This window comes from Rhipicephalus microplus, chromosome X, assembly GCF_043290135.1.
Source record: "Rhipicephalus microplus isolate Deutch F79 chromosome X, USDA_Rmic, whole genome shotgun sequence".
Lineage (NCBI taxonomy): Eukaryota > Metazoa > Arthropoda > Arachnida > Ixodida > Ixodidae > Rhipicephalus > Rhipicephalus microplus.
This window is the reverse complement of record NC_134710.1, coordinates 393,320,071-393,347,816: the sequence shown is the minus strand read 5'-3', so window position 1 is coordinate 393,347,816 and position 27,746 is coordinate 393,320,071.

Here is a 27,746-nt window from a genome sequence, read left to right as displayed (position 1 = left end):
TGCTAAAACAATTACCTAAAGTTCAGCGTCAAAAATTGGTGTGAAGGCTGGTAGTCTTACTGAAAACGACCAGTCAAGAGAACAGAATAAAAACCTACTCCTGCCGTTTTGTCTATTACTGAAGCATCAGTGGCTATTACATTATTTGTTTCCAAGTGTGCAAGGTAATCTTGCAAGTGGCCATTTAGGAACCTGTGTGATTGAAATTTAGGCTTACAGGGGAAAATCTCATCATATTCTATGATTCTGTCTAGTTCCTTCTGAACAAAATTAATTTGTTCTGTATGAAAACGCGGCCAATGATCAAGAAAAAAAATAGTCTGGTTCATTGATGAATACATAGTCTGATCGTCTTAACTAATAGCTATAAAATTTTAAATAAGCCTGAACCCTCAAGATACGGAATCGAAAAGGCAAAGTTGGTAAGCGCGCCTCCTGATACAAAATATCGTTCGCATTAAAAACAAACTTAGGGAGCCTCAGGCATATTCGCAGGGCTTATCGCTACAAAACAATCAAAGACTTAGGTTTATAAGCAGGGCCACCTGAGAACAACACACATCCAAATTCTAGTATGGGACGCATATACATTTTGTAAATCTTAGCCAGAGTGTCCCAGCGTAAACCATTGCGTCTGCTGGTCAATCTGCTAATCATGCCTAAGGCACTTTGTTCCTTACAAGCTTTCTATGTGAGCAGTCCAGTATATTTACCATTAAAATTCATTCCGCAATATTTAAGCGACTCAACTGGTGGAAAAGGCTCTTCTTTAAAACAAATAATAATTGAGAAATGAGCTGTTAACAGAACTATCAACAATGCACTTTTGTTTAAATTTAGTTGCATGCATATTGTCTCTAGCCACCCCTCTAGCAAATTCATATACCTCTGCAATTTTTTATTTAAGTAATCGATGTCAATGTCTGCTGCAAAGAAGGCAATGTCATCAGCATACACGTGTACATGCATATCCTGGCTATGAGGTATTAAACTCTGTGACGTGCCGTTGTGGCCGTCGGATATACTCGGTTCCGAGGCGACCTAACAAGTGCGTCTATACTCTTTCAGTATCAAGAACGGACCGCAAGACCCTTTTTTTTTATTCGACGTTCCTCGAGCGCCCGCAAGCTCAACCTTGCTTTTGCTTCGCTATCCTAGATACATGGTACGTACCCACTTTGGGGGATCAGCCAAAAATGACACATTGAATTTGGTGAATGTTATTTTAAATAAGCTGTGAAATTTAAACCAGAAATGAAAATGAAATCACAAATATACGTGAATTATTCAATTTAACTTCAAGTACTATGCTTTCGAGCCTGTATTCAAGACTGCCGTAATAACCTGACGGGAATAATTTTGAAAACTTAAGTTTTCAAAATCTGCTCCATCAAGTCGAGCTTTCGTTATGCGAAGTCTGTACATGACTTGCCTGCGCGTTGCGTTGCGCCGAACATTCACTGCTTAGATGTTTCATCGCAGTCTATGTTATAACGTTGGCGGAACGCTGCTTTCATGTCAGCCCAAGTACTGATACTAGCCACCTTCGTGTGGTGACGCATTCATGTAAAGTCTTTAGCTGGAATCCTTGAAATAATGAACGGTATGGCGACCTTGTCGGGAACGCTGAATGTTCTATACTAATAGTCAGCTTGGTGAAACCAGACGTTTAGGTCTTTACCGAGATGCCGTAAGGAGCTTGACGCGAAACTCGAAAGTCGGTCGAGAGCGTCTTCACTGTTAGACATGGACACGAGAGTATCGCTTCTGGCTTGTCTTTGTTGCTCTCTCGATCCACGTTTGAGATTCGTCGACGCACTGCACTTTTCTGCACTCATGCTTGATTCGGCGGCAGAATTTTCGTGCGTTTTTAACTACACACGCTCGATCAGCTCTACTAGTGGTGCAAGTAAGTTACACAAAAGGTCGTGACTTGCCTTCATCTGCTAGTCAAGAGGCGGTTTTGATGCGACGTCGTCTTTGGCGGCGGCGTGGTTCTTAAGAATAATAAGTTTAAATTACTTCACTTCGCTCCGGCGCTGACCCACCTCGGTCCTTAGGACATCGGCTTCACACACAGCTGAACGGTAGGCTTCCAACCGGGCGGCGTCATCCAGCTGCTCGCACACGTCGACAGAACACGGGGCCATCGCCATCTTGGTATCACGGAGCTGACGCTGTCCAAACGTCAGTGGTTGAGCCAAAGGAGCACGTAGGGAGCGACGTCCCCACATAGAATATGTAAGCGTTTTCTAAGTTCACCTCGAGCCATTGGGCACCAATCGTCACGTGTCGTTGTGGCTGTCGGATATACTGGGTTCCTAGGCGGCCTAAGAAGGACGTCCACACTCTTTCAGGATTAGGTAGGAACTGCCAGACCTCTTCTTCTTCTTCTTCTTCTTCTTCTTCTTCTTCTTCTTCTTCTTCTTCTTCTTCTTCTTCTTCTTCTTCTTCTTCTTCTTCTTCTTCTTCTTCTTCTTCTTCTTCTTCTTCTTCTTCTTCTTCTTCTTCTTCTAATCTCATGGCTGTTATGACGTTCCTCGAGCGCCCATGATCTCGGCGCCAATCTACTTAGTTTTCCTCGCGCAAATGAGCGAGACACGCACCGCGCGTCGTCTGCTATCGTTCGTCACAAACTCATTAGGATGTTCAATAATATTGGAGACAAGACAGCCCCTTGGGGAACTCCGCGAGTTTGTTTAAATTTTGATGAAGTGCAGCCATTCTTAAAGCAATAAAATTCTCTTGTCCTCGAAAATTCTCCCAGCGACGCAATAATGTACTTAGGGAAATTCTTGCTTAGAAGTGTCTCCAATATCCCTGAAAATTCCACACTGTCATATGCTTTGGCTATGTCCAAAGTCACTAAAGCAGCGTGTTGCTTTCTTTTGCGAGCAAGTTAGATGTGGCTTTCTAAATGATCGTAAGCACAACAAATCTAACAGTGTTCTCAGAAGCCTATTAAATTAGGGTTTATTAACTTACTTTCTGTCATCCAGCTTGTCATGCTCTCATGAATCACCCTCTCAAGAAGCTTTACCATATTAGAAGTAAAGTAAAATGGTCGTATGTTTTCTATGTTATAGCCTAAACTTTGTTTTTTCTGGAGCGGAATTATTTTTGCTGATTTCTAATCGTATGAAATCCAGGCATGTCTTAACAAATAATTAACAGTGTCCAGGAGGTCACTTGGCGATAATTTAAATAATAGTTTTATCGTCGCAGCTGTAATTCCATCTGGACCGGGAGCTGATGAGGGAAATTCCGAACAACCTGAGCTAATTCTTCCAATGTAACTCTAGTAAAAATCTCTTTTTCCATGGGAGGTCTTAGAACATACAACTTACTTGAAGTGAATCGACAGTCTGGGCCTTTTGCTATGATTTCCAAACATTTTTTCATCTCATCGGGCGACATGATTTCACAGTCTAGATTGGTTGGTGATGGCAGAATTTTACGTGATCTGAGGAACCTAAACAGGGCACTTTTCTTCTGAGGGTTAGAAAGATAGTCATAATGTTTTCTATCATATTCGTTTTTAGCTAATAAAACTGTGCGCTTAAAATTTGCAGCATAAAACTTGCAATCTGACCAATTACGTGAACACTGATTATACAAAAGATTCTCCTACGCAGCCTGTCGTCGTCGGTAATCCCGTGCACTCTCACGATTCCACCACGGGCTGTGATTTGTGCTGTTTACAGACTTAACTACGAATTCAGCTTTTTTATAAATACTCTCAGCAACGCACTTAGTCTCATATCTTTTGTGTCTTCTGTCTCGTCAGAATGAATGGTTAAGCCAAATTCTAGATCTTGTTTAAGATCATTATAATTTATATATACTTTGTTCTGACTGCATGATGGTGTTTCAGGACAAACAATATCAAATATTACTGGCAAGTGATCACTATTGGTGGCGCACTCAGAGACAGTCTACGACGAACAAGTGAGAGAACTAACAAAACTTAAATCCAATGCTGAGCAAGGCATGCCACTAATAAAAATAGGTGTTCGGGAATTGAGGCACGATAAATCATTGTCTGCTGTCCACTCTCACAATCGTTTACCACAATGACCGGTTCGAAACCCCAACAGGTATGGTGGAAATTGAAACATCCCACCAGAATTTTATCTCTACGACGAGATGCCAGTGCAACGTCTATACATCGTGTGTCTAGAACCCCTGTAGAAAAGTAGGCATTGACTAGTAAGAAAGGCAGGCAACTTGTCAAAGTGATTTCTAAGGCAAACATTTCGCTTTCCAGTGACATATGCATATACACAATTTCAGCCTTCAGTTTTATTTTATTATTATTAAAAAAAATCCAGACCTCCACCTTTCGATGGACGGTCCAAACAAAAATATTTATAATGCTACGTTTCATTCCTCAAGCTTTGTTATCGCCCCAATACACTGCACGATCCTCACACAATGTCGGTGATTGAATCAACTTGAGGCTGCGCCTAAGGCAACAGCTTGCGCAGCTCTTCCCGCATGATCACTGGGATCGTTTTACGTAAGTCTTCGGAGTCAATGGCTTGAGCAGCAGCGCAATTGGAGTCAGGCGACGATTATACTGTCTGGTGCGCATGTCTAGGGTTTTTTCGATAGTGGTCGCTTCGTCTACGAATTCTTGGACGATGTTCGGTGGATTTTTCATAAGTCCCGCGAAGAGCTCCTGTTTGACCCCTCGCATGAGGAAACGAACTTTATTTTCCTCAGGCATCTATGGGTCAGCGTGACGAAATAGGCGGGTCATTTCTTGCGTGAAAATGGCAACATTTTCATTTGGTAGCTGAACCCGGGTCTCTAGTAAAGCAGCGGCCCTCTCTTTGCGAGCGACGCTCACGAACGTTTGCAGGAATGCGTCGCCGAAGACCTCCCACGTTTGAAGCGTGGACTCCCGATTTTCGAGCCAGGTCCTTGCGGTGTCTTTCAGGTAGAACTACACACATGACGGAGCTTTTCTTCATTGTGCTAGTGGTTCAGGGTGGCCACACGGTCGTATGTTTCTAGCCAAGTCTCCGGGTCTTCGAACGATGACCCATGGAAGGTTGGTGGTTCCCTGGATTGATGCATGGCGATCGTTGGCTGGGACGCTGCGGTTGTCATTGTCGCTGCAGTCGAGGTCATGGCCTTGGTCTTCCACGCCTTGTCTTATAGGGGCCCGTACTCCGGTGGTATACCTTGCTGTCGGCAGCTTGTTCTCTGCTCCTGGTTGGCGTCGGTGTCTTCTCCGCGACGTGGGCTGGGTTCACGGCTTGACGGGGGCGTCCGGTACATGAACAAAGCAGCACCTCCACCAGATGTCACGGGGTCGTGACGTGGCCGAAGACAGGAGACTTTATGTTGGGATTCAACTGTTTATTTGGGCGAATCTGTGCCCGGTAAACGGAAAGTCTGATTACAGTAGCAGTCTTGCACAGATAGCACAAAGCGAATTTTTATTCAACGAATAACATGTAGTCAATATACACATACACTTCTCATAGCATTGCACATAGTTGATTTTTTTAAACTTATCAGGAATATTGACAGGGGCGCTGTGGCCGTACATTGTTGCTCAAATTAACAGGGCGTGTATTGTGATTGTGGACATGGTACAAAATAGCGGATGGGTACTGGCGATTCATACTTATACAATATATTGGAGTGTGTCATTATACAATGGCGAACATGTATATAACGGTTTAGCATGCAAGCATGCCCTTTCCCTTAACAGTGTTCACCCCGCAGAGTACACTCATGCACTAGCTTATGGCTAACTCATTTAGACATAGTAAAAGGTGGGTTTGCAACTCTTTTGCCCCCCCCCCAAAAAAAGGAAAGAAAAAAGAAAAGCTGGGTGGGGAGGGTTTAATAAGGCGTGACTGGGCTCAACAGTCTGCCGTTCTTCAAAAAGAAAAACCTGGTATGCCAGCGGCGGAGGAACTTCTCCTCGCCGTTGGTCTCGAGCTCTCTTGTGAGGTGTTGCCACACCAAAAGTATAATGCGGCATACCGCTGGGTAGGCCGCTCTAATGGTCCTGTGCTTGGCTTCCACTAGGCATCCCCTTTGCCATATTACGTAAAGCATGCAAGCCACCACGAGCCTAGCGAATGCGCCTTTGTTACGGTCAAGAGCCGGCGGTGGCCGTATGCGGAAATCTCTTGTCACCAGTCACCAGATAGACCTGGCCGCAGGGCATTCGAGGAGTGTGTGCTCCACTGACTCGTCAGCACGGCAGTTAGGACAGCGTGCGGATGGGACTACCCCAAACCGGTGGAGTCTGTCCCTTGTTGGGAGGACCCCCCAATTCCTCTTCCAAACAAAATCTTGGATCTCCTTTGGTAGGCCGCCCGCAAGCTTCGCCCGTTTCCTTCACCATTTCCGTTCTTTGCTTCTCTCCTCCTCCAACATCTGGCGTCTCGTCACCTCCTTCACTATACGGACCGGTGGTTCTTTGTCGACGTCGCACTTTGCGGCCTCCTTGTCGAGCATCCTCTTGGTGTTCGCCGCAGTCTTGTATAAGGGGGAGGGGTTTTCCGCCAATGGACCTGGGTGCCTGTCGGCTCCTAGAAAGCCATTATTGATACTGGACCAGTACAGAGGGAGGTTTTTCCCCATGTAGTCTCCCATCTGGTGCCGTTTTTAAGGCAAGCACTTTGCTTACAGTTAGCACGTGTGCCAGTGCTAGGCCCCTTTCCTTCGCGGGCAGCTGTAGGAGGCTTCTTTTTATCGGTGCCGGCTTTCCTCCCCACAGGAAGCCTGTGATGATGCTGTTCAGCTTACGTGCGGTTGCCGCTGGCATCACTGCCACTCTACTCGCGAAGAACGCAAAGGCCCACATGGCAGTTTTTACAATAATTGCCTTTTCTCGGAGGGTCAGCGTTAAGTGGTTAGCTCTTTCGGCAACGCTTTGAGCTCTCTCCAGGGCTTTCTGCCACCTTGTGGGTGCTACGCTTTCCCTTGAGAAATAGACACCCAGGACCTTTACTGTAGCGACCACTTCCATGTTACCTATTGCATTCGATGGAAATGAACCGAAAGTCAAAGCCTTGCGTTTCTCCTCGTTGATTCCGGCCCCCGAGGCTTCGGCGTAGCGGCTGTAGGTGTGTCGAAACTGCTCAAGGCTGCTTCTGTCCCTAACAAACAAGGAGACATCGTCGGCATAGGCCAATACCTTCAACTCCTCATCTCCAGTCAGTGGTAGTCCCCTGAAGTGCGCATCATCTGATAGGCTCGTCAGCAACGGCTCGATAGATAGGACAAAAAGAGTGGAGCCCAGCGGGCACCCCTGCCTTATACCTCTGGTGTAGGCAAAGCTTGCCGTTGCTATGCCATTGACGGCCACGCAGCATGTCAGGTCACTATACAGCAACTTGATAACGTGGATGAAGTCTTCTGGTAGGCCAAATTCTCGCAAGACCTCAAACAGGTATTCGTGCCTGACTCTGTCGAATGCCTTTGCCTGGTCGAGCGACAGGAAGGCACCTGAGAGTCTCTTGCTGGCCGCATACTCAAAGGCATCTCTAGTTACTGTAAGGTTTGCGAACATGGATCTTCCGGGGACAGCGCAAGTCTGACTCGGAGAGATTATTTCTGGTAGGAACCATTTTACACGATTTTTATTAACTGTGTCCACAACCTTGTTGTCGACAATGAGGAGAGTTATGGGGCGCCAAGACGATGGTAGGGCCGGGGGGGGCAGTTTTTCAGCAGCAGCCCAATTCGACCTACACCGAACGAGGCTGGTTTCCGGTGCTGTTTTAGCACCTCGTTCACAAGTGCTACAAGCGGTTCCCCCAAGAGGTCAAGAAAGGCCTCGTAAACTCCGGCCGTAATGCCATCCGTTCCCGGGGCCGAGTCGGGGATATCTGGGTGACTGCGTATCACACCTCCTCAATTGACGCTTCACCACACAGGGTCTCGTAAACGCCTTCGCCAAGTCTGCGGAGGTTCCGGCAGAGATCTGCGACCGGTTGAGAGAGTGAGTAGCCATTTTCAGGGGCGACTTCCGGAAAGAGGGACTTGAAATAGCTTCGTAAAATGGCGGCTATTTTCGCTTGATCATTCGTGGTTGAACCGTCCGGACGCATTACCTGTGTTATTCTAGAGCTTCCGTTACCGCAAACCTCACGCAAGTCAGCCGTCACGTCCGTTTCGCCCGACGATCCATGCGTTCCTGACGTCTTACGCGTCCTCTCTTGTAGGAGTCGCTTGTATTCGACATCCAGGGATGCCAAGTAGTTCCTTGTGCAGGAGGTAAGGGACTCTGCGCCTTTAACGATTCGCATTCTGCGTAACACTTCGGCCATTTGTGCCGTCAGGCAGCGCTTTCTGTTCCTTCCTTCACTTTTCGATTCGGGCTGTCACGGTGGATGGACGTGTTTTTCGAGCGCTCCGGATCAACTGCGCAGATAAGTGTTTTTGCATGTTTTGAGCTTGTCTTTATAATTATAAGGCAGCGGTTGAAATCTTCGTAGCACCTATTTTATGGTACGGCTTTTTCGGGGGCCAGTCACCAGGTATTTATCAGTTAGTGCGGGTGTGCGTGTTTGAATTTTTTTTTCTTTTGCCACCTCGTGGGGGAGGTGCGCGTACATTGAACACGCAAATTTTTGTAGTAGAGCTTAGACTTTCTTTTTTTCATAGTGCACGGCTCGAGTTTAGTAGTTATCGAGTATAGGGACAATTGGTGTCAAAAAGACATGGCTTAAAAGACTGTGAAGTGTTCAGGATGTGGAGTGGGTTTGAAAGTGGACCCAAGCGTAGAAGCGGATGGAGAAGAGGCTGACGCGAAGTGTAGGCAATGTGAGGTCGAGGAAAAAATGGAGAAAATGATGGTTGCCCAAAGTGAACTGCTGGTGAGAATCGATGAGCTCGAGACTGCGTTGGCGACAGAGCAAGAGAAAACGAGGGCAATGGGAGAAAGACTGAAGTCCACCGAGGAAGCACTAGCGAAGCTGAACAAAGAAGCGGCCTACGGAGAGAACAGTAGAAAACCGGCAACTAGAACGGTGGAGAAGGAAGAGCAAGCAAGTTTAGAAAAAAACAGGTTTAGCCGGTTCAACTGTCGTAAGGCCCAGCTTCAGCGAGGTAGTGGTGGGGCTGGGAGGGGACAAAGCAGCCGGCGTCACAGATGCAAGTAGCCCCCAGGTGCAGGACGCTCCAGCTGAAAAGTCACAGCATGTGATAATCACCGGGGACTCGAATTTAAATCGACGCACAGAAGCCATCAAAGAGAGGGTAAGAGGTGACAAGAGGGTTGCAGTAGGGGCGTTCCCAGGACGCAAGCTTGAAGCAGTCATGAGGCAAGCGAGCGCAAAACTCAAAACTACAGCTGATAGACGAAACCTCGTGATGATTTCAGGCGGTTGAAACGATGTTTCAAATGAAGATACAGCAGGACTAGCAACCACACTGGCGAAAGGCGTTCATGGCATGCGCGCCACTTCTCCTAAGGTACAGGTAGTGATATGCACGATACCGGAGGTACCGGTGCGTGATATCTACCTGCAAAGAGCGGTTGTCAACGCAAACCAAGATATATCACGGATGAGTCGAGAGAAAGGCTTTGAGGTGGTGGAAATAAACAGAGAGGTGCATAGGTGGGGTGGTTTTCAACGAGACAGAATTCACTTCGATGGGCGGCTAGGTCATGAGGTGGGTTGGCGACTTGCAGGACGCGCAGTAGCTTTTTTGGGGGGCGAGCGAGCCTTTCGGGGTGCAGGAGAGCTAGTAACGAGGAAAACAACCAGGGGGACTCTTCGACAGGTGTTATGGACAGATACGATTCCAAAGTGGCACCAATGTCTAAGATAGGTAGAGTACGGGGCATAAATAGACATAGCCACGAGCGCCGAACCCATTCAGACATAGGGTATATTAACATGCAGGGTGGTAGGAACAGGCTGAAGTGGGAAGAGATAGAAGAACAGCTAAGGGAAGAGAGGCCGATGGTATACGGTTTTGTAGAAACAGATCTCAGGGACATGGAACAACCTCCAAACAATCCGGGCTACGCGTGGAAATATTGTAATAGAACAGAAGGCAGCAGAAAGGGGGGTGGTATTGGGGCATTCATTCATAAAAGTACAGACTGGCAAAGGGTCAAGCAGGAGTGCAAGGAACATTTATGGCTAAAAGGGAAAGTGGCAGGTCAAATGACACTCCTTGGTTTCGTGTACTTGTGGACGGGAGCAAAGGCCAGAGAGGAAAACCAGGCAAAGGTATAGTGTATATCAAAGGACATTCAGGAGTTAGGAATAGAGTGCGAGATAATTATACTAGGAGACATGAATGCGCACATAGAAGATATAGATGGGTATACCGACCCGACAGGCAAAATGTTCATGGATATGTGTGAAAGGCTTGATTTGATCATTTGCAACAGTACCGAGAAGTGTGAAGGGCAAATAACATGGGAGGTAGGATGGCTGCAGTCGACGATAGATTATGCACTGATATCAGATAGGATGTATGATAAGCTCAGGGGAATGCACATAGATGAAGGTGGCTCCAGAAGTCTGGGTAGTGATCACAAACGTATCAAACTAAGTTTTGGAAGAGCAGTGAAAGTGGGAAGGAGACAAGATGAGCAACTACAGGAAAATTTTTATTCAGAAAGGCAAATTGAAATAGCCACTAAACAAATTGAGAAAGTAATCACGGAGGATAATAAGACAGTGTGGACATACACGAATCTAATTAGACTCTTTCAGCTAGAGCTTGCTAAGACGCGTAACAAGTCACCCGGAAAAGAAGACACAAACCCAAAAGTTGGTGGGATGATGAAGTTAAGAGAGCCATAGCAAAACGTCAGGAAGCCTCTAGGGAACACAGACATGCTAAGCAGCAGGGTGAACCGACAGATGATGTTGAAAGAAAATGGGAAACCTTTCTAAGCTGTAGAAGGGCTGCATCCCTTCTGATCAATGAAAAGATTAGAAGAAAGGGAGCTCAGTGGCTGGCAGAAGTACATAAAAAAGATAGAAAGGCAGCTGCGAAATTTTGGAACCATCTAAACTCCCTAAGAAATGAGACGAGCCTAGAGCAGAGTTTTATAACTACAGCCCAAGGTGCCAGGCTAGAAGGGGACGAAGCTATTGAATATATAGCAACAAGTGTGACAGAAAAATTTCAAAAAAGAAGTACTTTATGCACCACAATAGACAAGGACGACTCAAGTGGTGCAATGGCTCCATTTTCACAACGAGAGTTGGAAAGGGCTGAGAAAAGGGTTCCTAGTAGTACATCAACAGGCCTAGATGGTATTCCAATTAGGCTGATAAAGACATTAGGTCCGAAGTCTAAGCAGGCTTTGAGAGAGGCAGTGAGCAAAATAATAATCGATGGTGAAGTTCCCGATGGATGGAATCTTAGCAGAATGAGCATGATCTATAAAGGAAAGGGGGACAAAGCTGACATAAACAACTACCGTCCTATAACAGTGACACCAGTGGTCTACAGGCTGGCGATGCAGATTATAAAGGAAAGACTGCAGGCATAGATAGAAGATGAGGGGGTGCTGGGGAACTGCAGAATAGGTTTCGGAAACACAGGAGGTTGGAAGACAATCTGTTCTCACTGACGCAGTGCATCGAAATAGCAGGAAAGGAACACAGGCCCCTGTGGCTAGCATTCTTGGATATCAAGGGAGCGTACGATAGCGTGGTTCAAGAGGAATTGTGGGGAATACTGGACACACTAGGCGTGGAACATGAAGTCACTAATCTTTTAAAGGGTATCTATAAAGGTCACAAGGTAGTTATAAAGTGGGAAAACAGGTATCCAAGCCTGCAGAGGTAAAACGGGGGCTTAGGCAGGGGTGCCCCCTGTCACCCTTATTATTCATGATGTACCTACAAGGATTAGAGGCAAAGTTAGAGAGAAGTGGGCTGGGATTCAACCTCTCTTTAGTCAAACAAGGAAAACTTATTGATCAGGCACTACCAGCATTAATGTACGCAGATTATATGGTACTAATGGCCAACAACAAGGAAGATTTGCAGAGATTGATGGACATCTGCGGTAATGAGGGAGATAGGTTAGATTTTAGATTCAGTAAGGAAAAATCAGCAGTCATGATTTTCAATGACAACGAAGGTAGTGAGCTTAGGATACAAGAGGTCACGCTAGAGATAACAGATAAATACAAATATCTGGGCGTATGGATAAGCAATGGGACCGAGTACCTGAGGAAACACGAAATATACGTGACGGCTAAAGGTAACAGGAATGCAGCTGTGATTAAAAATAGGGCATTGTGGAATTACAATAGGTATGATGTTGTGAGAGGAATATGGAAAGGGGTCATGGTTCCTTGGCTGACATTCGGCAAGGCGGTCTTGTGCATGAGATCAGAAGTTCAAGCAAGATTAGAAACTAAGCAACGTGGAATAGGTAGGCTTGCATTAGGAGCTCACGGGAATACACCAAATCAGGGAGTACAAGGTGATATGGGATGGACATCATTTGAAGGCTGGGAAGCTAGCAGCAAGATAAAATTTGAGAAGCGATTGAGAGAAATGGGGGAGGAGCGTTGGGCTAGGATGGTTTTCAGCTACTACTTGTACATGAAGAATGTCGATACAAAATAGAGGAAGGCAACGAGGAAGTTCACTGGTAAATACTTAGAAAACAGCAGGTGGCCAAACCAAAAAGACCTAGCGGTTAAGAAAAAAGTGAGGGAATTGAGACTGACATGTGGAGAATTGGCATGATTAAGAAGTCCGCACTTGAGATCTATCGAACTTTTAAGCAGGAAATTGCCAAGGAAAGAATCTATAATAATACTCGGGGTAGTTCTCTTCCGTTTGAGGCCAGGACGTGAGTGTTGCGAACCAAGACATATCGGGCCAAATACGAAGGGGTAGGTAGACACAGTATGCAGTGCGTGTGGAGAGGAAGAAGAAACTGCCGAACATTTGATAATGTTCTGTAAAGGGCTTCACCCTATAGTTCAGGATGATGGCGCAGAGTTTTTCAAAGCACTGGGGTTTAGGGACCGGGAGGGCAAAATAGACTTTAAGCAAGTAGACTTAACTAGAAGGAGGTTATCTGACTGATGGCTAAAGTCAAGGCACGAGTGAAAATTAAACTCTTCACTGCAAAGTACGAATCCTCAAACTCACTTTTTAAGGAAAAAAATAAATATAGTTCTGGGTTCATTAAGTATTACGGCTTGGTGGCGCTAGCCACCACCCGATCTAAAAGGTACAGCCATATTTATCCATCCATCCATCCATCCTTCACTCTGCAGGAACCCCTTCCACTCTTTTTTCAAGCTCTTCCAGACATCTGGTGTTATAGAAGGGGCTTTCTACACCGACTTTTCCAGAAAGGACCTGATATTTTGCAGGCTGGTTTTGTCCTGTAACAGAGTGGGGTCAAGTCGCCATGCTGAGTCGTCGTGACGAGGTCTGGCTGTCCCTTTGACTGTCAACACGAACGGGGCATGATCTGTCATTCTTTCTACCCTGGAGGATAGGGTTGGTGTTTCGCATGACACCACTGAAGGTAGGAGAAAGTCTGGAACATAAATCCTGTCGATCCTGCTCGCGGTGGTCCTGGATACACGGGACGGTACAAAAAGAGTGTCATGAAGGTGTACCCAAGCATCCGTGAGCCTGAAATGACGCAATATTCTGACTAATTCCTTAGCATTGTAAGTAGACCTGCCTCTTCCTGGGCCTCTGGTGTCCCGAGTCGAGTCCACCACGCAGTTAAAATCACCTAACAGAACGTGGGGTAGTGGTTCCTGCAGGTTGTCGTGCAGCCCTCTGAAGAAGGCATTCGTGTCCGTTCGCGTGACTGGTGCGTAGACACGAATCGGACCCTTCTGCCGTCGATGTAGACGTCGAACATCAAGGAGCGCCCATCCTCCCCAAAGATACAGTGGGCCTTGCGACGGAATCTTCCCGAGATAAAGATGGCGCCAACATCGCATGACCTGGCACTCGTCATGGAAAAAAAGCTTCGACGTGGCCCTTTTAAAGACAGCGACATCGATTGGGGACCTGAAGTTGGTCTCCTGAATAAAGAGGATGTCAATCTCAAGTGCTTGGGCCACCGCCAGAAGCTCGCACTGCTTTATCTTATCACGGAACCCGTGGACGTTCCATGTAGCAACTCGAAGAGCCATATCGCTTTGTTTCAAACCGGTGCCTCGGGGAGAGGGGGGTGCGTCGAGGGTTAACCTGCGCTAGATTGCGCATAAAAATGATCTCAGGCCTCTGCTTCGAGGGAAGGTGGGGAGGGGGCACCTCAAGCGTGCTTGCGCTAAGGTGTGCATTACACTTCGTGACGCGTCAGGATCTATTGCCGGCCTCTCTGCCAGGCGATTTCCCTCTCCCATGTGGGATTCTAGCTAGTCTTTGGGACTTTGCTCGGGGAGGGGCATCGCTGTCGCTACTCGATACCATAGGGGTCTGTCGGCGATGTATATTGTCGGAGCCCTGAGGAGATGGCGCCAACATCGCATGACCTGGCACTCGTCATGGAAAAAAAAGCTTCGACGTGGCCCTTTTAAAGACAGCGACATCGATTGGGGACCTGAAGTTGGTCTCCTGAATAAAGAGGATGTCAATCTCAAGTGCTTGGGCCACCGCCAGAAGCTCGCACTGCTTTATCTTATCACGGAACCCGTGGACGTTCCATGTAGCAACTCGAAGAGCCATATCGCTTCGTTTCAAACCGGTGCCTCGAGGAGAGGGGGGTGCGTCGAGGATTAACCTGCGCTAGATTGCGCATAAAAATGATCTCAGGCCTCTGCTTCGAGGGAAGGTGGGGAGGGGGCACCTCAAGCGTGCTTGCGCTAAGGTGTGCATTACACTTCGTGACGCGTCAGGATCTATTGCCGGCCTCTCTGCCAGGCGATTTCCCTCTCCCATGTGGGATTCTAGCTAGTCTTTGGGACTTTGCTCGGGGAGGGGCATCGCTGTCGCTACTCGATACCATAGGGGTCTGTCGGCGATGTATATTGTCTATTCTGCGCCCGAGGTGAGCAAGTTTTGTTATCGCCCCAATACACTACACAATTCTAAGTGCAAACCGCGCCTGCAGTTTTCGAGAAGCTTCAGGATTGTAGTAGGTCATTTCGATGAGATCACGCCCACTCCAGGAACTGCTCAGATTATTATGGAACCTACGTCACCACCAACGATAACGCTAGAACATTCCATGGCCAGAGTATATATGCCGACGCACTTCGCCGCTTGTGAATAGATGATCGACGGCCGACGCTCCATCCACTGCTATCTGTGCAAGACTGCTGCTGTAATCAGACTTTCCGTTTACCGGGCACAGCTTCATCCAAAAAAACAGTTGAATCCTACCATAAAGTCTCCTGTCTTCGTTGACGTCACGACCCCGTGACAATATCTACGTAATTGACAAGTCTGATGTGTTGAAAGCCAGGTGTGTTGAAAGCCAGGAAAGCCAATTCCAATGAAGAATTTCGAGTGACCCTATCTATGGTTTGGCTAAAGTAGTTTCGGTGATTGCTTTATTTAAGCTACTTTCTTTTAGAAAGACCGTTTTAGATGGGCTGTCCTTTTGGTATTTCTTCGACTTTGAGTCGCTAGGTTGAGTACCTTTCTTGTTCAAAGGGGATATTGAGTGCTTTAGTGATAGAGGGTTCATCTCCATTTCATCTGATTTCGACATGCTTTCGTCTGACTTGAACTGACTCTGGGTAGCTTCGCTTTAACCCAGAGTCGGTACAACAGATGCACTCTCAACTTGAGCACCCTCTGACAATTTATCTGAGACTACCACATTTGAAGGTCCTTAACTTTCGCTGTTGTGAGTATGTGGGCTGGTATTTTCAGCTGTGTCCAATAAGTGGGCCATCTGGTTCGTGAGTATATGATTCAATGTCTCATAAAGGCTTCAAGCTAGGCGTTCCATTGTCTTTTTCATTGCTTTATTATTTGCTTCCGCAATGGAAGCAGAACACGACCCTTCCAATACTGATATATGAGGGGCTGTAATGCTAGCATAGTCCAAGTTTCGTGCTAGAACATCAGCTACTGCTTCCTTACGAGAGCATCGCCTACGATCTGCTATTTCAGGAATTTGCAGTTCTCAAGCCTCTGCAGGACTTTTTGAAAAGCCTGCAGCATAAGCTCCCTGACATAAACAACACTTTTCATTGCCACCTTGCAACTCTTTAGAATCGTGCCCTTCTCCACATACTCTGCACCTGACAGCAGACCTGCAACCTTTTATGGTGTGTCCATAACGTTAGCACTTAACGCATTGAAGAGGGTGAGGGGAGAGAGGTTCGACTCGGTAAATGATAGGTCATCCATTAATTTCTGATGGTCCGACTGATCCCACAAATGTCACTATGACGTACTCGGCTGGTATTTTCTTCTTGTCAGCAACACGTGCGCACCAATAAACTGAAATAACGCCTGCTCGAGAAAACGGTTCAAGAATTTGAGCTGGTATCATGTTGACGTCAACGCCATGAACTAGACCTCTGGAACATGTTAAATTCGGGTGAATAAACGCGCTCACCGGATTAGATGCGAACATTGTGCCTCTTAGAAGTTCTTGCACGCAGGACTGATCAGGGGAGTAGTAGTAGTAATAGACTTTTATTCGGCCAAATTTACAGGCCGAGCATTTCGACCTCCTGTGCGATCAGTCGACGCTGTTCTTCTTTTCCTTCGGCGCCGATCCAGTCAAGCCAGGAGGTGATGGAAAGGGACGGGGGAGGGTAATAGCTGAATCGCTGAGCAGTTGGGCAGTAAAACAGTCAAAGTGACAGATCAGCGTATGGGGAGGGACAATTAGGACAACAGGGGTTAGACCTATATTTATAAAAGAAAAGGCGAGAGGGAGTTATCAGGCAGTTCATTTGGATGTGCCGTAGAGTTAGAACCTCGAGCGCAGTGAGTGTTGGATGAGGGGGAGGGTAAAGACGCTTGTCGAGCCGGAGCTGGAGATATACCTCCTTGATAGTGTGACGCAAGGAGATCTGCCCATCGTTATTCGCGGAGCTCCTACTGTCTTCCGAAGGTGTGGGCCAGGGAATGAACGGTGCCCGGTGCAATATATCAGAGAAAAGCAGAGTATACCCCCTTTGCTGAACTGGCGGAGCTCGGTGATGGACTGGAAGTGGACCATCGCCAACCGTCATTCCGTTTGTATCGCCTTCGGGTTTTTCATTCGAATGGTGCCCTCATTGGTAGGAACTAGCGCCACAGGAAAAGACAATATGCTGTTGCGCAAGAAAACATCGACTGGCAGCTCTGCGTCCTGGCGAAGAATAGGGCAATCTGTCTGGTTAAAACTGCACAAAAAATACTTTTCGATCAACTATTGCACTCTAGGAAACTAAAAAATCCCTATAAAATAAAGCACACCTCAATCATTGGCCGATATCCCTCGTGAAAGCAAGTTGGTCGTTTGCCTGAACCGACGTCTTCATTCGCTCTCTGAACGTGGCACAGATCCGCTACAAAGACCACGTGCCGGTTGGTTGATTGGTTGGTTGGACCCAAGAGAATGGCTCAACCCGCCAAGGGTGATCGGCCATCGTGCGGCAGTAGGATTTGGGGGGGTGGGGGGGAGAAGTGGAGAAATGTCTAATTTTTATATAAACAAACAAAAATATTGGTTGTGCTAAGAGACTATTATGAATGGTTATAGAAAAATAAAAAATAGTAATAATAAAAATTACAGTAAAGAGCATATAATGACAAAAAAGTAATGAGTATGTACTTGTGAAATTAGCATGGTAGCCGTTTTTTATATAGTTATATACCGCTCCATATATGTCCCTGTTGCAATGTCCCAGTACCGAAGCCCCTAGCGAGAGTAGTGTCATTTCAGATAGCTCAATCCCATGTTTTTGAAAAGCTTGTGTCACAATTTCTCACCTTAAACTTTGATACTTGCGGCATCCTGTGAAAAAGTGCCCTATAGTTCTGTTTGTTTACACTAGTAACATTGCGGGGAAGAAACAAAACCAGGTCTGTGTAAATAAAAGGTTAAATGTTGAACCCTACATTACAACTTAATAAATGTCCCTTCAAATTGTCTTGTTGCACACCCTGTGCTCGACCACTGAAACTTAAGGTGCTGGAGATCTGCGCCGTTTAGTACAGAAGAGTTGGTGCGTTCCTGCCGTGCACAGAAATTTCGAAATCATGCAATTGCATATGGGCAACAGGGTCTTATATTATTCAGGACGGGGCCCTGAACTGATGCTGCCGCCAGTGCCAGAAGTTCACAGTGTTATGTCACAAGCATGGTCCCCGTTCGGGAGCGCTTCTTCCCAAGAGAACTAGGCAGTTCCGGCAAACTGTCCCCCCTCCCACCCCTCCCAGCACCACCTCACGCGCAGACGGCAGCGAACCACCGTACGGTTGCGGGGAAAGCGTTGCCTCTTCCGCCGAGCCACCGTGCAGTTCCGGCAAAGCTGCGTGTCCTCCGCCGAGCAGCGGGAACTTGTCTCAAAGAAAGGACCGAAAACGTTATTTAAGGTTGTGCCGGCCTCATGTTGGAAGGATTTTGCCCCAGCTGACGTTGTCGTGCTGGCCGGCTTTGTACAAACTATAACCTGCTATAGTAAACGTTTATACCTGTTGCTGTTCTCACAACGGCTGTCTCCCTATTCCGTCTGTGGGTGAAGGCTTCAGCGACGTCCATTCTGCTGTTTACCGCTCTTGGCTACCGCATCGCGACACAGCGAATTCATAACAGCGGTGGCAGTGGTGCGATGCCAACAAACCCTAATTCATAAAAGTGGTAGCAGCGGTGGGATGCCATCGAGCCCGAATTTGTAACAGTGGTTGAAAGCTTCGGGATACGTTACCCTACGTATGGCACGCTGGATTTAACCCCTGATATCTCGAGCACGACCGACCTCATATCAGCGTTTGGATACGCTGGGATACATTACCCCTGTCTTAAACGACTCACTGCTGTGAAACCCGCCACCCCCATCTCAACGGCTCCGAGTTGGAGTGGATTTTTTCAGGCCCGAGGACACCCACGACACTGTTCAAAGGCAGCCACGAGTTGTACCGTCGTCGGCTACTTTTGTTGGGTGAGTGCCAAACGTTTACTGCTCATTTCACCAGACCTATCTAGCACAGGCAGAATAGAACAGTGTTTTATGTTTTGTTGGCTGTAATTTATTATTCATGTGCTTTAAACCATGAGATTAGTTTTATAGTACTGTGAATACGAGTAGTTGAGCATTACGATGGACGAGATCGCGATGAAACATTATGAGGTGCAGGACCTCCTTGAAGTTTGTAAAACCGTGGGAATTTCCGCCCATCCGCTAAAACAAGGGAAACGATTCTCGAGCTGATGCTGGCAGAGAATGTGACAGCCGAGAAAACTGGCGAGTTTTGGGAGCTCATTTGTGAGCAAAAGCAGAAGGCCGGAAAACGAGAGGCTATAAATCACGAACAGCGCGAGGCCGAGGGGAGTCATGAAGAGCGAAACGTCGTGAAGAGCTCGAGGCTCAAACACAAGCACAAAGGGAGGCCGAGTAAAGTCACAAAAGAAGAAAGCATGCACTCTAAATGAGAGAGCTTGATTGTAAAAATTCAAGCACTCAAGTGGCAGCAAGCGAAATGCCAGTTCCACAACTACCGGATAGGCGAGAACATCGCGCATTTTGTCGATGACTTTGAAGTTGTCTGCCCTAATGTTGATGTTAACCACAACCTTTGGGTGGAGAGACTTGTCACGTTGCTGCCTAGCATGATCACGCATACTTTGCATTGCTTATCAGCCGAGGTAGCAAAAAACGTTGGCCATGCTGGATATGCTTTAAGATTTTTTTCAAATCCTGCTGAACGTCGGAGCAATAGAGACAGCGCTGAAGCGCGTCGTAAGGCGCCAGAAGTAGACGCCCACCGAAAAGAGTGAGAGAACGAGGCACGTCGTAGAGCGCTGGAGGACAACGCGTGTTGTAGAACTACGAAGGCTGAGGCCCGTCACGTAGCACTTAAAAGTGACGCTCGCCGAAAAGTGTTAGAGGGAATTGATTGATTGATATGTGGGGTTTAACGTCCCAAAACCACTATATGATTATGAGAGACGCCGTAGTGGAGGACTCCGGAAATTTAGACCACCTAGGGTTCGTGTTAGATGGAAAGGAAAGACGGAAAGCGCAAAAGGCTGAGGCCCGTCGCTATGCGCAAGCCACTGAAGTGCGTCAGAGAAAGCGGGACACTGAGGAAAGTCTTGAAGAATTTGACGTTGAGGCCCCTTCAGAAGGTGCAGGACCCCGAAGTGCGTCAGACAGAGCTAGACGCTGAGCAGCATCACGAGAAGTTAGGGATAGAGGCCCATCGAAAACCTCCGGAAACCTCCGAAACCTCGGGTCTTTGTTCGGGAGCGCTTCCTTTCACGAGAACTAGGCAGTTCCGGCAAACTCTCCCCCCTCCCAGCGCAAGACGGCGAGCCACCAAGAAGTTCCGGGGAAAGCGTCACCTCCTGCGCCGAGCCATGGTGCAGTTCCGGGCAAAGCAGCGTCTCCTCCACCGAGCAGTGGTAACTGGTCTCAGACAAAGGACCGAAAATGTTATTTAAAGCCATGCCGGCCCCTTGTTTCAAAGATTTTGCCCCAGCCTACGTCGTCATGCGGGCCGGCTTTTAACGAACTATAACTTGCTATAGTAAACGTTCTTACCTGTTGCTGTTTTCACAACGATTACCTCCATATTCCGCCTGTGGGTGAAGGCTTCAGCGAAGTCTGTTCTACTGCTCACTGTCCTTCGCTACCGCTACCATCGCAACACAGCGAGTTCCTAACACTGGTGGCAGTGGTGGGATGCCATCATACCCGAATTCTTAACAGTGGTGGCAGCGGTGGGATGCCATCGAACCCGAATTTGTAACAAGAGGCAAACGTTCATATTCTTTCTTACTGAACACTGAACCTGCACTTAGTAAATTGTTTACTAAACGCAGCCTTCCAAACTTGTTAGCGTATTTTACTATGAAAAAGATCTGAAAAGTCTGCCGTATAGCTTACAGTACGCTCAAACACTTACCCTGGGAGTGTGGGGCAAATATAAACGCATTAATCGCGATGATATTTTGGTGATGTGGGCCGAACCGTGCTAAGAACCCAAACGAGAGCATTGCTATATTCGCCGAATGAACAAACGCTCTCGTATGGGTTATGGATGCAAGCTTCTAGGAGAAGTTGCGCATTCTTCCTTCTGCAGCACTAGTGAATGTGTTGAGCAGATGGGTGCGGAAATACTCCCAGGTAGCCAAGCTTCCTTCCCGCTTTATGTACCACGTCTGGGCGTTGTCCTTTAGATAGAAGTCGACACTCGAAAGCTTGTCTTCTGGAGTGGCCCACTAGTTGTACTTGGCAGACCGTTTGAACTGGTACAGCTAGTCTTGGCAATCTTCATAGGCTTCGCCTAGGAAGCAGCCGAGAATCACAGGATTCTGCCATGTCAACTGGCGCGATGGAGAAGCGGTGGCCATGGTCGTTGAGGTCGATTGCTGGAACCTTCCGGCAGGGGATTAAGCTCGGGTGCCAGGCCTAGTAGACGTCGACTGAAATGGTGCACCGGTGTTTCGACGCGTAGGGGTTATTCCATGCTCTAAGGTCGGCTCCGCGAAGGAGTGAAAGCATGAAGCTTACTTCGCACCTCCACCAGTGTGACGACGCGGGATCGACGATTAAGGGGAGAACTGACAAAGATGATGATGGAGTTGTTCCTCTTGCATTTGGTGGCACTCGTCTACAGCAGGAAGATCGGCCGAATTCCGGGCGGCAGAACCTTTGGGTTAGTTGATTATGTATTTTAAAGTGTCCAATGGAGTTTCAATAAAACACAAAACAAATCATAAATGTTTCATGAAAATGCTACACAAGCTAGCGGTCAGGAGCAAAAAAAAATATTAGTATCAATATACCAACAAGGCAATCCTTTTCTTTCCATTATGTACGCACACACAGCAAAGCAAACCTCCCTGTGGCTATAACCTAACTTAATCCCTTCAAAAAATAATATTACTGCCATACTTATTTCTAAACGTTGCTTTTCAGTTGGGTCGATAAAGTATCTTTTTCTTTGATCAGACTATCGGCGACATAATCAAACGAAATGATCTGTTCTTTCTATTTCCTTGCAGAATCGACATAATGGAGATGCTGTGGGTCCAGCTTTATGTAAGTAATAATTCAGGAGGAAATTCGTCAGCCTAATCCCGTGATTGTAATTTCAAACTGCCTGGATACGCACCCCTACTTATTCCAGCTAAATCTTAAATGTACGAAGCCTCTAACTTTATTTAATAATAATTTGTCTATTTCCTTGTGCAAACAGGCATTTTATATCTGAGTTCAGTTACATAAGCAAAATCAGAAAATAAAGTAAAGAGTGGTCCACTTAAGATTGCTTTGGCTAACGAGTCTTCCATCTCATTTAGAAGAATCCTACAGTGGCCATGTACCCATACCAAGTGGAAATTTTCTCAAGTTTGCTGGTAATGAACTTCAAATCATACTCAATGATGTTAATTTTTTGCTGCAGAGAATACATTACGTTCCACGAGGAAATCAGTAAATATGACTGCTTCTCATTCGCTTGCAGAAAATTTGTGAAGTGCCAGAACTATAGTAAATAATTCAGCCATGAATATAGAAGTATACTCTGGTAATCGTACTGTAAAAGGCCAGTTGAGAGAACTACAGAACACGCCTACTCCAACCTTTTCGTTTAATACAGATGCATAAGTTGCAATAATGTTGTTTATAGACTTCTCAGTCAAGTATTCGTGAAACTGATTATTCAAAGGCTCTTATACATTGTGTAAGAAGACAACCACGTCTTCTTTGTCCTTGCCCGGAACAAAAGAGTTCGCGCGGCTTCCTTGTTCTCACCTGTGGCACATAAAGCGGCAATATAGCAGAAGGATCTAAATGATTTTTGTACATATATGTAACGAAAAACAGGTATATATCCGAGAAAATATATTTGACGCCAGTTTTCCATGTATTCGGCATCCTGAGGGAACAATAAATCGGCAAGCCAAGACGAATTATTCAAACTCAACTGTTGCAAATGAACCGATGCGATAGCGTTCCCTCTATACAGTGCCGTTTTATATAAAAAATGAAATGTTATGCGAAGTAAGGCTAGCAGCTGAGTCTTTTACCATCCAACCTAGCGTAAATCAACAAAACACTGGCGTTAGAGAACGTGGCCGCTCCCGCGAGCACGGTCTTCGCACTGTGTATTGCTTCACCGTAAGTTGAGCGGTGAGAACACAAAGTGTACAAAGAGACGTCCCACCTGCTGATCCCCGTACCCAAAGCCTCTGCTCTCCACCGTTCGGGACCCTCCATAGGGCTTTCGCTCGACAGATGGCGGGTGACACGATTCTTCTCAGCTTCAGCCATGATCGTCGACTGACCTCACGCACCTTCCCTCGTACCTATAACATGCGGCAAACTAAAAATATTCTCTGTCTTTAATGTGTTTGGATTTCATAGGAAAATTCGCCTATATTATCCGTAAAATTGCTGTCGCCATGAAAGTACCGATGCTGTGTACCCCAACAGAAAACTAACTTTGTTTTGATGAGAAATGGGAGAGCAGACATTCGCTACGTTCTGCTTAGATCGCTATCAGTTCGTCAACTACTACTATATCCATTTCGATAATTCCTCCATGAACATATGTTCAACTAGGATTAACATTATTCCAGAACAGTTTGTTTTTCAGCTTATCACAAAAACTAGCTCTCTCTATGAGCGATTTCAATCAGCGTGCGCAAGATAAATAAGCGCTAACGTCACAAGTATCGAAACATATTTCTAGGTACGATGATGACGCAATGAAAGGACGATGCGTAGAAAAATTAAGACTTGAGAAAGTGACAGACACAGAGAACTCGGCCTGCATGTCTGCTGGTAACAAACTCTTGCAGTTTATTGGATTGCATGATGCGACCAGAACCCGATGGGTTGCAGAAGCGGATGGCAAATTCAACTTCCTCAGTAACGGTGAGAGTGCACGCTGCCAGGTGTTTAGGTGTGCCATAATTCACTCATTCCTGGCGCCTTTTCCGGGACGTAGAAGGTGTTGTCACAATAGCCGGCAAGTTGAAAGTTCTCCGCGGCGTACTCCTCCTGCGAGCATACAGAGTCTCCAGGAGTAGACGTGTTGTTCAGAGTTGGCTGCCCTGGTGAAGCATCGGAAGACTCTGGCTCTCTTTGTGGCTTTGCGTGAAAAGGGTCTCCCGTATTGGGCCCCGTGGTATTTTCACCTAAACTCCCCATGAAATGTTGGACCTCGTTCAAGTGCTTACGGTGGTGTTTTTTAGGCTCAGTTGATATCTGGTGGCCCTCGTTGTCCTGGATCATCTTCGCCTGTTTGGCAGCCGTAGGCAGGTCGTCTTCATCTGAACATCGCTGCGGTTCCATATTTTCGATCTCCATGGCGTACATTGTCGCTCAATAAAACGGCAACCAATTTGCGACGGGAGCCTCAATGAACGTTCACTTGCTGATGATAATGATTATGATTCCCGGAACAATGGCACTACCAACTACGAGGTATCATCCACGTGGCGTGCGGCAGTGGAATTTGTGAAACAAATAAATTCACTACAATTTAATAATAAAAGGAGAAAGAAATTATCAAAAAAGGAGAGGGGGAAAATATGCGAAAAAGATAATTTAAATAAGGACAGAAATTTTCGTGATAATATTGGTATTTCTCAATGCAATGCTTCTTAAAGGTAACGATATTAACAAATAGTTGATATACTTATGGTGAAAGGATAAATTAACCATATTGTATTGGATGTCCTTGCATCATGAAAGCAAAGCCCCGTCTTCCTTCGCTCTCTGAACATGGCACAGATTTATTACAAAGACCACGTGCTGGTTGGTTGGTTGGTTGGAAGGACCCAGGAGGAATGGCTCAACCTGCCACGGAGGATCAGGCATGAATCGCGCAGCAGCGGAATAGGGGGGGAGGGGATAAACTTTATTTCAAGAAACCAGCTTCATACTACTCTCCCTAGGGGCTTCGGCACTGGGTCATTGCAACAGGGACCTATTGGAGCAGTACATAACCATAAAAAAGAAACAAAACGGCTACCGTGCTAATCTCACAAGTACGTACTCATTACTTATTTTCGTCATTAGTTTTTTTTCATATTCTCTTTACGTTATTCTTTTTATTAATTTTCAATTTTTCTATAACAATCAATATTAGTCTGTTAACACAACAAATCTTTTCGTTTCTATAAAAAATTAGACATCCCCCCTGCGCTGGAGCTTCTTGAGAAGGGCTGTTGTTTTTCTATCCGAAAATTCTGCTCTTACCTGCACGGCAAACATTTTACTGTAATCGCCGACCAACATCCTCTATGCTGGTTGTCGACAATCAAAAACTGGTTCGGACGCCTTGGCCGCTGGATTCTCAGATTACAAGCATAAGACTTTGACGTCATTTACAAGACCGAAAGACAGAACACGTCACGTCGCCTCGCCAGATCGGCTGCAACGAGGACACCTCGTCAATTACTTCTATTTCATCCTCGACCCGTCCTTCAGAGCTTGCCACTCGCCATCACGCAGATTCTTCTTGCACTGACATTGGTCGCTTAGCCAGTGCTTGGTCTTCCCGTAATGCCAGACTAAGAAAACAGCTCAAGCTATTCAATTTCGAAGACGATGTACCCAATCGGTTCATTTTTCATCCGGAAGGCCATCGATATAGTTCCCGTCGTACCACGCGCTCTACGCGCTCAAGTTCGGCGGCCTTCCTATAACTTGACCACTGGCCATTTTGGTTACCACAAAACACACGAGTGCATCCACAGCAGATTCTTCTGGCCAGGTATTCCAACGAGCGTAGTTAAATGTAACCCCTCGTGCGCACTTTGCCAATTCCACAAGCGGCCTACCACTGCCCAAGTCAGGACTCCACAAGCACTTCTTTGCCCAGCAAAGCCGTTCTGTCATCGGAATCGACCTATTCGGGCCCCTTCCAAACAGGTGGCAAGCGATGGATTTTCACCGCGGTTGATCTACGCCGAGACGGCCTCGATCTTTTCAGGAACGACTTCCGAAGTAGCAACCTTCTTGAACGCTATCCACCTACGTCATGGGGGGCCCTCGCGTACTTTTGAGCGACTGAGGCAAGACATTTCTTTCAAGCACGCTTAGTGCAGTTCCCCAAGCTTCAAAAACAGTTCACATGACAACGTCCAGCTACCACCCACTGACCAATGGTTTAACGGAGAGATTTCATCGCACGCTGTGCGCCGTGCTGTTCATGTATATCCAACCTGGCAGTTGTATATTCTCAAGTTTATCACATTTGCGTATGATACGTCTGTTCAGTGTACCATGAACTGCTCTCCATTTATCTTAGTATACGGACGCCAACCAACGTCGTCACTCGATGTTTCTTCCTTTTTTGGCCCCGCCAACTCTTCACCATTCGTTTGCATTGGGCAACGCGTGACAAAACGGTCACAGTCATCGTGCCCGTGTAAACACAGAAGCAAGCCAAAAAGATCGCAAAGATTGCCACTCGCCGTGTCGTTCTCTATCAACCTGGCGACGATGTACTCCAACAGACGCCTGCACAAACACCTGGTTTATGCGACAAGTTCGAGTCTCGTCATACTGTGACCCGTACAAAGTTGAACAGACCTCTCCGGTAAACTAACGTGTTGTACTTGTGCATGCTTCCACTGAACACTGCCGCAGAACAGAGGTCGTGCGCGTGTCGCGTCTATAGCCCTTTTATTTGCGTTCCACAGCATTAATTCGCGGCCGAGCTGGCCGCTTTTATCCACCAGGGCAAAATTGTGTAAGCAAGTAGTGCACTTTATCTTTTTTTATCTGTAAATAACCATCATCAGTCTTGGCATCGTTCGCCTTCGTTGTCGAACCCATCTTGTTGTTCTGTAACAAAGCGTCAGCGGAACCGTGTTGTTTAAATATATATAATGCCGGTTCCTTCCTCGAGTCTTGTTATCGCCCCGTTACACTGTGCGTAATTTTCAGCGCAAGCCCCGCCACGGTGGTCTAGTGGCTAAGGTACTCGGCTGCTGACCCGCAGGTCACGGGATCAAATCCCGGCTGTGGCGGCTGCATTTCCGATGGAGGCGGAAATGTTGTAGGTCCCTGTACTCAGATTTGGGTGCACGTTAAAGAACCCCAGGTGGTCAAAATTTCCGGAGCCCTCCACTACGGCGTCTCTCATAATCAAATAGTAATTTTGGGACGTTAAACCTACCAAATCAATCAAAATTTTCAGCGCAAACCACGCCTGCAGTGTTCGAGAAGCTTCGGGACTGTAGTAGATCATTTCATTAAGATCACGCCTACTTCACAAACATTTCCGATTATTCCGGAATCTACGTGGCCGCTAGCGACAATGCTAGAATATTCGACGACACGTGTATAAATGCCACCACGCTTCACCACTTGTCAGCTGATCGACAGCCGACGCTCTGTTCGCCGCTCTCAGTGCCCAAGTATGGCTGTAATCTGACCTTCAGCTTCCTGACCATAAGTTCGGCCAAATAAACAGTTTCATCTTAGCATTGAGTCTGCTTCCTTTGTCCACGTCACGACCCTGTGACAATATATGAACAAAAACGGCCATGGATTGATCACACAACTGCTGCTGTGAAATTTGCTGAATGATCAGAATGATACATGGCTGCTAGGAGAAGCTCCAAAGCTGAAACTGAGGAGCAAATGGGCCCATGTCATTGTGGCACAAGAATGG